Genomic DNA, 12970 nt, shown 5'->3' on the forward strand with positions numbered 1-12970 from the left:
GTGCAGAGATTCCAGGCAAATGCCACCATGCCTGTTTTTATGTCATGTCAGGCAGTAACTCCAGAGCTGTGTGAATGCTTGAGAAGGATTGGTTATATGCTGAAGTGATGGTGTCCTGGGTATACTAAGTAACTATGAAGATGTTATTTACAAAAGCTTTGCCACATTTTATAGTTCTTTTTCACCTATTTCCATTACCTTTTATTTTTAATTTTTTGTGCTTTTTTCATATGTATGAATGTTTTGCCTGCATATATGTCTGTGTATCACGTGTGACTTGTGCCCACAGAGGCCAGAAAAGAAGAGTTTATTGGATCATCTGGAACTGGAGTTATACACAGTTATGAGCCACTGGGGGTGGATGCTAGGAATCGAACCCAGGTCCTCTGGGAAAGCAATCAGTGCTTTAACCACTGAGCTACCTTTCTACTCCCCTTACTGTCTAAAATCATGGTGAATATAAAATTCAAAGTTGCATATGCGGCTTGAACTACATTTCTGTCCATCACTTTAACCTGACACAGAGTGGGTGGGCCGTTAAGATACAGATGCTGAGTAAGCAAATGAGTAACTATGTCCCACAGATTCTAGGCTTCTGTCTCTCTTCTTTCTCTAGTTGGGTGTTCTCTCTCTCAAGCCCCTTCCCCTACAATGAGTGGCAACCATAGACTCCCGGCTTCCACTCTCCATCAGCCAGCTCCTCAGCTCTGCACTCCCTGTATAATGCATGGCGAAGGTTTCCTGCCTACAAGAGAGGTGGAGGGCGTTGTGAACACATCTGTGGTTAACGGCCCAGTAGAACTAGAGTATCTATCTCAAAACTTTGTCTTGCCAATTAAGCATATAACATATCTCCATAAAAGCAGGTAGAACTCTTCAGGTTGTTTCTTCTTGGCCCATTGCTTAATATCAGTGCTGGAAATCCCCAGGGCAATGCAGAAGAAGTGGACACGTAGATTTCAGTGCCAAAATGAGCCCTCAGAAGATTATGTCATCTGTCCTTCTGATACCTTGAACCCCCAAATTAAGGTCAAGCACAAGCCCAACTCTCCACTCTGTAGGAAACATTAGAACTGTAGTCCTTGTAGACAGAGACCAAGAGTCTTCTCATTTGGGGCATTCTGTCATTTCTTTAAGTAAAAGGGCCGCAGGGTGCCTTGTAACCGTGATAATAGTATTGAAAAAGCCAAAAGTGTTGGCAGGAGCTCGTTGGAAGACTCTGAAATCGTTAATATTATTGATCCAGAGAGGCTGCCAGTTGGCACCCGCTATGTTGCTTTGTTTCTCCCTCTTCCACTAACACACATGACGCCATCGCCACCACCTCCACACAAGTGTAAAATCTGTGTCCAGGGACCCATGTGCCAGCCGGGAAAGGACTGATCAGTATCCTTAGAGTCATTTAAATCCAAATGTGAGATGGTTATATAATGCCATAAACACAAACAAGGGAAGTGAGAAATAACAGACTCAAAACAGGAAGGGCCGGTGTGCACGAGGCCAGTGAAGATGTGAGAGCAGGCGTGGTTTGCTCTGCCTATGTCCCCTTGTGACCTCAGAATATTTTTACAAATCATGTGCCTTACGGGCAAACCCTGATAGCACACAGGCAGGACAGCAGAAGACAGTTTGAGTAGTTGATGGACACGTTCTGGCCCAGGAAGCAGGATGTCAAAACAAGCCATAGATCCACGTGGCCTTCACCTTCACAATGGGTGGGCCATTCCCAAAGGCTTGGGTCCTGAAAGGAGGGAGAAGGCTCCCGTCTCACTCCGAAGAATCTAAGAGTCTAGAGAAAAGAAACACCCATTGACTGGAAGACTCAGACGAAGACAAACTGAACAAGGCTATAGATTAAGTGCCAGAGAATGTTGAAAGAATGTTTCAGGAAGCAACTAGAACTGGATTTCAGTAGAAGGGAATGCTGTTAAGTTGGGAAGAAAAGATGGACCCTTTGGTTGGGATAGGCGCTTGGTGTCTGAGCATGGTCTGAGCAGGTGGCTCAACTAATTGTCCTTTGTGGTGGCCAAACAGGGAAGCAATCACATCAGACAGTGCCTGGATGTCAACCATCCTTGAACTTGTTCTTTAGACTTGGTCCCATGCAAGACGGTAGCATGCTATCCCCCATTCAATCGTGGCTGTAATTGGTGGTCTTGCAATTTTGCTTATTCAACGCGGTGGTTTTCACTGAAACTGTATTTACTATTTGTTCTCAGGGCTCCCAGTGCAGTGTTTTCCCAGGGTGCAGGGGCTCAGCTGTGGGAACTAGGTTTTCTTGGCTCCCTGTAAACTCCACCTGCTGAGAGATCCAGTTGTCTCTCTGCCAGAGTGATGAACATGGTGCAAAGCAGGAAAGTGGGACAAGAAGAGAATGAATTGAAAGTAAAGGAAATAAAACAACCGCTGAAAACCCGACATCCAAGACGACATCACCAATGAAAGTCAATGAGGCAAACACCATCTGGCCCTGAAATATGAACGAGCACAAAAGGGCGGCTACAGCTCCTGGGAATCTGTGCTCCAACCGAGCACACGCTTGCTTTCCTAGCTGCCCGAGACTCATCCTGGATGGGGGCTGGTGGCTGTAACCCTTCTGCAGAGCTCTCCACGAGCGAGGTGAAGCTGGTTTTCATATTTCTACTTGTACTTGCTCATTCATTCCCCATATGCCATCCTTTCATTAATCCTCTCTTCCTTCTCTTTCCCATCATGGCCTTACCTCGCTCCTGAATATTTGCTAAGACTTCCTAGTCAGCTCGCCTGCCTGCTGTGAGCTTTGCTTGCCAGGGCCTCTTTCCACAGTTAAATCTGCCCTGACACTCCCTGTCCTCCACATGACCTATGTCTCCCATTGCCTGCAAGCAGTACCCACTCTAATCATGCTGCTGCCTGCCAGCCACTTCCGTCCACACCCTGACCTGACCTTCCTTCCACGCTTGTTAAGTGATTTGCAGGCCCATGAATGAGCCACATTGTTTTATGAATCTGTGTTTTTTTGCTGAGGGTTCCTCATCCTCGGATGGTTTTCCTTTTGTCTCCTTTCACAGTACCTTACATACATGTTTAGCGATGCTTTAGTCAGAGGCAAGCATGGTGGCAATTTAGTGCATGTCCCTGAAGCCTGGTGCTGATGAGAGCACTCACTGGCAATGCCCCCGGCTACAACCTTTCTGCCTTTGTTTATGCCCATAATGCCCATAGACCAATGACTGAGCACAGCTGCGTATTAAAGCAACCTCACCTAATGGACAGCATTAGTTCCAGGACACCCCAAAACTCTTTTGGAAATGCTCTAGTGTCTAAGATTTTCCTACTCATTTTCCATACGTCAGTCTGCATTGAAGCATGAAGACTCTTTCTTCCTGCCTTTCCTGTTCCCATCTCACCAGAGAAACTCCTGTCTAACCCTCTGTGTAGCTCATTTTCTGTTTTTATAACAGATTATCACAGACTGGTTAATTTATAGAGAAAATGAATTTATGTGTCCTTCAAAAGAGAATTCATTTCTGCTGTAATGACAATGCCTTCGGATCTGAGGGGAGGTCTTAGGCCCCGTCCATCATCCAATATCGCTGCCCTTGGAGTTCAGTTTCCAACTCGTGACCTTTGGGGCACACATTCAAACCATTACCCACGTGTTAGATGCCTTCCTAGACTAACAGGTCAGCATCACCTTGTCCTGGAAGCCTTTCCTGTCTTGGTGTGAAACTGGACCTGCTCTCCCTCATACCACCTGCCTGCCTGGGCTGTGCTTCATGAGAGCACGGGTTTTAGATTTTATTTTTATCTTTATGTCATTTGTGTGTATGTGTGTGTGCCACAGGCACACATGCAGAGATCAGAGGACAGCCTCTGAAGTCACTTCTCTTTTTCTATGACGTGGCTTCTGGGGACTGAACTCATGTTCTTGTCAGGCTCAGCAGCAGGGTGGCAAATGCCTTTACCCAGTAAGTCACTGAGCCTACACCATTCTAAAAATAAAAATTAAAAATAGTGTTTGTGTGAGTGCACACATGCAGGTGTGCATATACGCATGCATAGAGTATGTATGAAGGTCAGAGGGCAACTTTCAGGGCTGGGCTGTCTCTTTCCACTTCCGTTTTGCCATGGCTGTCCACTCTAGGCTAGCCTGCCTGTGAGCTACTGGGTGATTCTTTTATCTCTGTCACCCATCTCAATACCAGGTATGGAGATTACAGGTGTGCCACGCCTTATCTTTTACAAAGGGTTTAGAGGACGGAATGTGGCTTACTGGGTTTGTGAGACAACCATCTTTACTTGCTGAGCCATCTCCCTGGCCCACTTTGTACTATAATTCTCTGTCTCTGACTGTCTTCATCTCTCAGATTGCAGGTTCCAGGAAGTTGGGGAATCCAGCTTGAACGATCCATGAAGTTGTTCATCCTGCCAATGACCCGTCCTAGCACAGTGGCTGTCATGCATGCCGTGGCATGGATGATCTCTTCACTGACGTATTCCTCACTGGCCTACACTATGTGTTAGGAACCAAGAACAGGGAGATAGTGAATCTGAATTTCTTGAACATACTCAAAGGCTGGCCTGGAGGACTAGCTGCAGATTAATCTATTCTACCTGACACTATGGTCCTAGAAATAAGTAAAAAACTGAAGGAGGTGTGTGTGTTTGCACTGGGCGGTGTCAGAGGGATGAGGGATAAGGAAGGGTTCCTAACAAATGTAGCCTTTCAATTGAGGATGTGTAGAATGTGTATAAGACAGGGAGAGAAAGGGCCTTCTCTTCCAGTCCAAGACTGCACCTACAAAGGCACAGAAAGGCAATGTGATGTGGGTTTTATGTTACTTCTGTTATGAAAATTTTCTAAAAGATTCCTTCTCTATTGTTTTAGCAGAAGAGGGCTTTGTTTACTTGATGTTTGTTTACTCTGCTTAATTCCCTAGGGTCTCCATCTGGCTCCATCAGAAAAGATTTGCCTTGTTTGTTTTCCGTAGCTCTTTGCTGTCACTCTCCTTGATTGACTTTCCCTAGTCATGTCAGGCAGGCTCAAGGCCACGATGCCGCCCAGGAGACTGCAGGCGTTTGGCTGGACAAGAAGAGCCTTCAGTGACTGTCTAGAGCTGCCATATATCTGCAGAGGACTGATTGGCGCCTGTTATTAGGGAAACTCCGAAGCCAGTGTGGATGCCTGTGGCTTCTTCTGGACACAGAATAGGGCTAGTGGGCAGATAGTGTCAGAGGTTCATGACTGCAGAGGGACTCAATGCCTTCTGAGCACATAGGCAGTAACACAAAGGACAGATCCTGATGGCTCTAGAGGCCGGATTACAAAAATTCTGGTCAGCGGCCCAAGGCCTAACAGAAGATGGGAAGGTCCTTTCTGCCACCTAAGATCTGCTCTCCTGTGCCAGCCCTTCATTATCCCACAGATAAACCCCCAATTGCAAACTTCCTTGCTCTCAAACTTTCTGTCTAATGGAGCATCGGGAACACAGTTGTCTGAGCATCCTTGATTCCACACCCCAGGATAGCTTTCCTTAAAAGCAAACTATCTTTAGTTTTAAACTTTGACTTTTTTCTTAATGTTTTGTTTTTATTTTATTATGTGTACCATAGTTCAGGATCCCCTGAAACTGGAGTTACAGATGGGTATGGTTCTCTATGTAGGTCCTAGGACTCAAACACCTGAGTCTTTTGGAATAGCAGCCAGTTCTCTTTACCACTGCACCATTTCTTCATCAGCCCTGACTTAGGTCTGTTTTGAGACAGTGTCTGTAGCATAGGCTTTCCTGGAGCTCACCATATAGTCCTGGCTGGTTACAAGCTCATGGGGTCTTCCTGCTATGGAGCCTCTTGAGTGCAGACTTATAAGAACGAGCCATCACTGAAACAAATGCTCAGAGAAGATGAGCCAGGACTCTCTCAAAATACAGAACTACGGGTACCATTTCTGTGTGTGTGTGTGCTTACAGGGTCTCTATATGGATCTCAGGCTATCCACAAACAGATTACCTTCTGAGTGATGGTATTGTAGGTGTCTACTACTGTGTCTTGCTTGATACCTACTTTCTAAAAATAACTTAGTTACATTTTTTTCATGTTTAATATCTACTTTGTTCCTAACTGTGTGTATGAGAGTGTATGTGCATGTAAGTGCGTGTGTCCTGAAGGCCAGAGGTGGCATATCCCCTGGAGCTGTAGTTACAAGTGGCTGACTGTTACAGCTGCTGTGAGACAGGATATACTCTTACCTGCTGAGCTATCGCTCTAGCTCCTACTCAGCGTTTCCAGTGGCAGCTTCTCATCCCACTGATGCACCATAGTATAAAACATCGTGTAGACACTGCAGAAACTCATTCATATTATCAAAATGGAAACAAACATGCAAACCACACAAGCATGAAGTTCTCCTTACATGTGCCTCAGCCTCATACTCTCTCAGAAATGAATAACTCTCATTGGTTTGGTTGGTCATTTTATATTCTCATGGAATATGCCATGTTGTCAGAGAAGGTGAGTCATAGGGTGTGAGATTTGAGGCTCCAAAAGACTCAAAGCATTTCCAGTGGATTCTGGGCTTCTTATTTGTAGAACTCAATGTGAGCTCTCAGCTGTTGTTCCAGCGCCATGCCTGCCTGCTGCCATGTTCCCTGCCACAATGGAGATGGACTCCTACCCCTCTGGGATTGTAAGCCATAAACAAATGTTTCCTTTTCTAAGTCGCCTTGGTCATGGTATTTGAATCATAGCAATAGGAAAGTAAACTGAGACAGCAGGTGTCTGTGTTTTGTTCTTGTTCCACAGATATGTAGCTATTGTGCATATTGTTCCATCTGTTGCATTATTCAGTTAATATAATTTTGAGGTCTTTTTCTGTCAGTCCCTTCGGGTTTGTGACATTTTCTCAGATGCCAATGGTGTAACAGGGTGTCCTCCCCTCCATTTGCACAGACGTTTAGGTCCTTTCCAGTCTGTAGCACTGTAGCGATGACACTACACCCGTCCTTGTTTCCCAAACTCTTTGCAAATGCAACACCTGCTACTGTCTTTCATCAGTGTCCCAAGGGAATGGAATTTCTGGGTTGAAGGGTATGTGCACTTTAAGTTTATAGAATACTAGCGAGTGGCCCTCAAAATTAGCACACTGATTGATCCTCCTACTCACAGCATGGAGAAGATGCCCCCAGATGGCCTGCCCGCATCCCTGCCCATCTGCTTCTCTCTTGATGTATTCTGTAGCAGAAACGCAGCAGGGTAAACAATCACTTTTGCAGTCCCTAACAGTGGCTTTGTAATGCATTTCTCATACCAGAATGATACAGAGGAAATATCTAGGCATTGAAGCATGGTCCTGAGAAAGCTCTAGCTTTTTCCTGACATAAAGTAGGGGAGTGGCTGGGGCATGGTCCCCTTCCTTCTTTTTCTGCTTTGTGCTTTCTTAGACCACTTGGTGTTGTGAGGTTATAGCCACAGGTGACAGACCAGCATGCTAGGATAACAAAGCAAACAAAAGGAGCTTAGATGATTAGTGCCAAAACCTATTGCTAGTGGCAGCAAGCCTGATGCCAGCAGGTAACGAGTCTGGACAGCTCATTGTAACAGGAAAATAAGCCCTTCCTGTTTAACTCCTCCTGGCTGGGTATCTGTAACTTTGTGGCTGAATGAAAACATAAAGTTAGTTGGATCTTAGTGCTGGGTATCCATTTCTGCTTTAGTTTAACCATATATATTACATCAAGAGAGAAGCAGATGGGCAGGGATTCGGGCAGGCCATATATATATGAGACAAAACGTCTCTTCACATGTTTGCCCCAGCAAAACACCACCCAACCGACTTTCCAAAGACCCCCTCAAGTTTCCACCTCACAAAGTGGCCAGTTGTCAAGCAGCCTGCGGCATTTTCAAATGCACAATATGAGGGTAAGCTTTGGGGTTTGTTTTTCTATAAACACATGGGCATCCTGAATACTGTCCTGCAAGTTATAATTTTGAATAAACAAAATGACTCAAGGCCTGTGTGTGAGGACATGCGCGGTCAGTCCTAGGAGCCACAGCGACGCCTCTGGCTTTAGAGATTGACTCAGGTCTTACTTTCAGCTTTGCTTCTCACTTTTCCAGTATTCTGAACCTGGACTTCTGTCTTGTAGAGTCACAACTGGTTTCTATCCCTTCCTAAGCCCTTAAATCAGCTATGCTCATAAGTCTGTCTGGTTTCACCATAGGGCCATTTCATTATCTCCCCCAATTCAATTTAAAAAATGTTTTAAAAAAAGACACTCTTGAAATACATGTATATGTCTTTGTATATTATCTTCCTATTTAAAAATTGTTAACTTTGAGCAGATCCTAAAAGATAACTGGGAATAATCATAGTTGTGATGGCTGATATAAAGCTAGCCTGAGCCCTTATACCACAAGAGAGCAAGGTAATTCTTTCTAGTTCCTGTGGCCTCTGAACAAACACAGCTCTGTAGCATGGTTATTGGAAACCAGTGTATTGCACAATGGGTTGTTCAGTTGTAACATAAACCCACTTCAGGCCACTGTAAGCAAAAGGAAATTCATGGCTAATGGCACTGGAGTCATAGGTGGGTCCAGCCTCAGTGTGAGGAGGGTCCTTAGGAGGGGGAAACAGGAGCAGCTGATTCAATGATGACTCAGTAATTCAGCGAGTCAGTAGTGCAAGCAAGCTGTCAGTTCAAGCGCTCACTCTTTTCCCCCAGGACTCTCACCATTCTTCCTTCTTCTCATTCTTCATTGCTGTTCTTCATTCTGACCCGAGAGCCTGAACCCAGTCTTTTATCTCCTAAAGCTACAGCATCAAGGCTTTGAACCCTGTTAATAATTCTTTAGAAATCCTTGAACTTACATAAGTTCTATGAGTCCTGGATCAGTAGCCCCAATCCCTATTTCCTTAAAACAGAAACTAAACACAAAGCAAAAGCTCATTTCCTTAGAGTTTTACACAGCCTGTTCTTCATGGGTAGCTGGGCACAGCTCCTGCGGTATCCTGGTACAGCAGAGCGCTGTCTTTAGTGACTATTTTCATATAAGAACAGAAAGGTGTCAGACTACTAAGGTGGAAATGATTTCTTAAAAAGTTTTAAAATTTATGCAAGTAGAGTGGCTAGCTCTCTCTAATCTCTCTCTAGGCATGGTCATCTCCAGTCCATCAAGTAGCTAGGAGAATGAAGTACTAACTTTTCATATGCTTGTATATCATCTATTAATTCTCTAAACTTTGTTTCCTATCTTAGCAATTCCATGGCCTTGTGTACTCTCCTTTTGGTACCATTTGTTTCTAGATTATGTGCAAGCCTTTCTCCTATAAAATAAACCCATTTATCATTTGCTTGTGTTTTATATATTCCTTCTGTTTTATACACTCCTTCTTTTCCTAGCCATGCTTTTTCTTCTTGAGACCACTTTAACTCTCTGTCCTTGATGTCCCCAAGGTCACCCAGGCTAATTAATGCAGCAGTCCCTGGACTCGAAGGTACATGTATCTCCCCATAATTTCAAATTCAAGGCCAAGTCTGGCAATGAACTACTTCTACAAAGAACCATGTGTGCTTTTATGGCCTCTGTGGTGACGTCTAGATCCTTTCCTGTGACCCTACAGGCCAGACAGAAGGCCCGCTTCTCATCCTCCACAGGCTCACGAGCACCTCCAGTCCTCATTCCTGAGAACCGCATCTGTTCCATGTATTATGGAGTGATTAGGTCTGAGTAGTGGGGGAAAAGTATATCCCCCAGAAAGAGAGACTGAAGGTAAAATACATAGATGAGACAGCCGATCACTTCCAGACCAACAGCAATCAGCTCACAAGGGGATCAATGGCCTGGCAATGTTCCAGGAGCAGGAACTGTGTCACACCTCCCCTTCCGCAACCATGCCAGACCCGGCAAGTCCAGGAGTGTCAGGACCATCTCAGTCATATCTGCTTTGGATGCCTCTGTATGAGTTTGTTTTGAAGATAAGTACTTTTCACATGGCATGAGATGGTGACTTCCATGTTCTTGGAGTTCCTGTTGGCAACCCCAGTAGAGGGAAATGATATTTCCCCCTAGCCTTGATAGATTATTTCGGGGGAAGAGTTGGGTTAACTTTGACCAGTCACACATTTCTGAGCCAAAGATGGGCAAATTCATTGATTTATTTAAGATATTTTAGTTATCTAAGCTTGGGCCACCTTCCATGATGTGATTGCTTGTGAGGGCTCACGTTACCCAAATCACTTGATATAGGTTTACTGTGGGAAAGAATTTTTGAGTTAAGGGAAAGGCAAAATTAGCAGATGCCCATGAAATACTTTGAAGATAGGACCTCAATCCAGAGCCTTCTGAGGGAAGGACCGGGACTTAGAGCATTGTCACCATGGTTCGCAGGGCAGATGGAGTCCCAGCATGCTTGGCATGAACATGAACCACAGTGGCAGTCTGGACTTGCCACACCTTTTCTTGGAAAATACACAGCAGCCTTTATGGCAGGACACAAGGGTTTCCCTCTTAAAAGTCACCTAGTAGAATAGCCACCAGATGGGACAAAGGAGGCAATGTCCCAGACCCAACTTTCAGACAAGACGTCTGTTCAAGCTGGGTTACATTAGAGAGCCCAGGAGATTTGTTTCACTGTCCCGTGTAACACCGCGAGGCTGTTTAGGCATGAGCCTTGCCTCAGTGTTCAGGAGGTGCATTTTTCTCTATGCGTATCTGTGTGCTACACATGTGTAGCTATACTCCTTGAGGCAAAAGAAGGCAACAACTCTCATGTGATGTTGGAGAACCGAAACCTACCACTCAGACAGCTGCTCTTCTCCCTTAAGGATTGCTTTTCCTTAAGCATGCAAAGTCCTGGGGAGAGTAGGGCAGGCTCTTTTGTGAGAAAAGCTTTGGAGGAGAAGCTCTGAGCCTCTTCCTGGAGTCTAATAACTGACGCCCTGGAAAGTGGTTATACTCATTTGTATCTCAGATATGCATCTGGCAGGAACATCCCACACAGCCGTTTCTCACTTTAGGTTCTCATAGAAATAAACTTTAAGTTGCCTCCCAGTTTCCAGTAAAGCTGTAAAGTGTAACTGTCTATTTAGGTAGACAGAGGAATCAAGAGGGAGGGATCATGGCTAACATATGGGCTAATGTGTTAGCCCTACATGTTAACCCCTACATGGCTAACATAGGGTCCAAATCAAGGAGTTGCTGCAAGATGAATAATAGAAAATCTGATCTTAGAGGATCTTGGATTTGGAGCTGGAGGTGAATGGGAATTATTTAGGGTTGGATGGTAGTCAGCCCAGTGATGGTCTCAGCCTTTCCATGGGATGAGGGATGCAGAGCCTGGAACTGAGATGAACTGATGATGAAGGAATTATGTGTAAATGGCATCTGGATGAATCCGGCTGCTGAAGAGCTCATTCATTTTCCTCCATGGCCTCTTAAATCAGGACATCTATACAGCTTTCCACTTCTCCAAGAGACAGTATAGTATGGTGTTCATATCCCAATGTAAGGGATCAAATGGTTAAGGTGTAAATTCCAGCTCTGTCCATGTAGTTAGTTGCATGACTGCAGGTACCACGCCCAACCTCTCCACACCTCCCTTTCCTCACCTGAGACTTGGAGGTACTAGGATTCCCAGCTGTTGTGGCTAATTTGGGCAACCAGAATACTTAGAAAGTTATCAATGGAGTCTGGCAGATGGAAAACACTGTGTGTTTAGCTACTTCTATTATTTCTCTGTTGAGAAAGGACACTGTTGTTAGACACAGATTCTGAGCATATGACTTTTTAGCTTAATAGATACAAAGACAGATTACCCCTTCTTTGTAGAGAGAAACCCTTCGGGATCACAGACACGTGGCAGTGTTTTGTGCCTTGAAGCCATGTGCTATGTTACTCTTTCCTCACTAGCTGGGGCAGCAGAGACCAGGCTGAGACCAACACCGAGGGCACTGAAGATACTCTTAAAGTTTAGGACTTTTTCATATGAAGCTTACAGGGTACAAACACAGGATGTGGCTGCTTCTTTTTGTAACTATAAGCCTCAGTCCCCAGCTCTTTCTTTCCCCTAAATGGCTACTTGAGCTCTGGTTTGGAACTAAATTTGATAGCGAGGTTTGTCGTTATAAGTGGCACATATGCATCTCAACAGTCTGGGTTCAGGAACCATGCGAAGTCTCTGGGGCTCCACCACGTGATGGTTCCAGCACCAAGAAAATCAGTGGCTTCCCATTCCAGGATGGACTGCGTTTGGAGGGCACGAGGCGTGTGTGAGGTCAGACGAAGCAGGCAGAAGGGCAGTGTATTCACTACCCGGTTCCAGACAATGCAGCTCAGACTCTAGGCTCAGAAATGGGCTGAGGCTGGCCCTAGATCCTCGCCCTCTAAGCCATTTGAGATCCTCTCTCAACTGTGTACAGCACACATGGTTTTTCAAATCCCTATCTGTCATTCTGCCTGTAAGAGTGAGAGAGATTGGGTCAGACCCTCATGGGTAAAATACTTCTTGACTGTTTGATACTAATAATTAATGTAATTTGAGGTGAGATGACAAGGGGAAATTCATTGTTTTCCATTACCTTCCCTCCTATACAATAGAACAGATCCTGTTTATAGAGCCCATTGCTACCCTGAGGGGTTGGTTCCTCTCATATCAAATCATCCTGCTACTCTGAGAAGCCTATCTGTACCAAAGGGCAAAAATGGCGGAGGACCAGTAAGTTAGGGTCTGTGAGGTAGTTGCCTATTTGAGTCAAAAACTTATGTGATTTTTAGAGTGTCTGTGCTCCAAGATGCCAACATATCTGATTCTCCAACAAAGAATTATTTTTATAGTTATGCCAATAATAACCAGGGACACTGGACAGTGATTAGTATCGCTCTCATGAAAGAAGCACCCTCCATCGTGTTGTGACGGTGGCGAGGAACCTCAGCCTGTCCCTCTCAATCCCTGGGACCCAAAACCAAAAATCTGGGTCCAGATAGGTAATTT

The 12970-nt window shown here is 45.0% G+C and overlaps 1 long non-coding RNA gene across 1 annotated transcript; it reads left to right on the forward strand.

The window, feature by feature from the left end:
* Positions 1 to 1130: 1130 nt before the first annotated feature.
* Gm39661 lies at positions 1131 to 9329 on the forward strand. The gene is made up of 2 exons (XR_865525.1): positions 1131 to 2619; positions 4350 to 9329. It is a non-coding gene; the product is annotated as a predicted gene, 39661 (long non-coding RNA).
* The last annotated feature ends 3641 nt before the right edge of the window (positions 9330 to 12970 follow it).

Source organism: Mus musculus, chromosome 1 (assembly GCF_000001635.26).
Source record: "Mus musculus strain C57BL/6J chromosome 1, GRCm38.p6 C57BL/6J".
Classification (NCBI taxonomy): domain Eukaryota; kingdom Metazoa; phylum Chordata; class Mammalia; order Rodentia; family Muridae; genus Mus; species Mus musculus.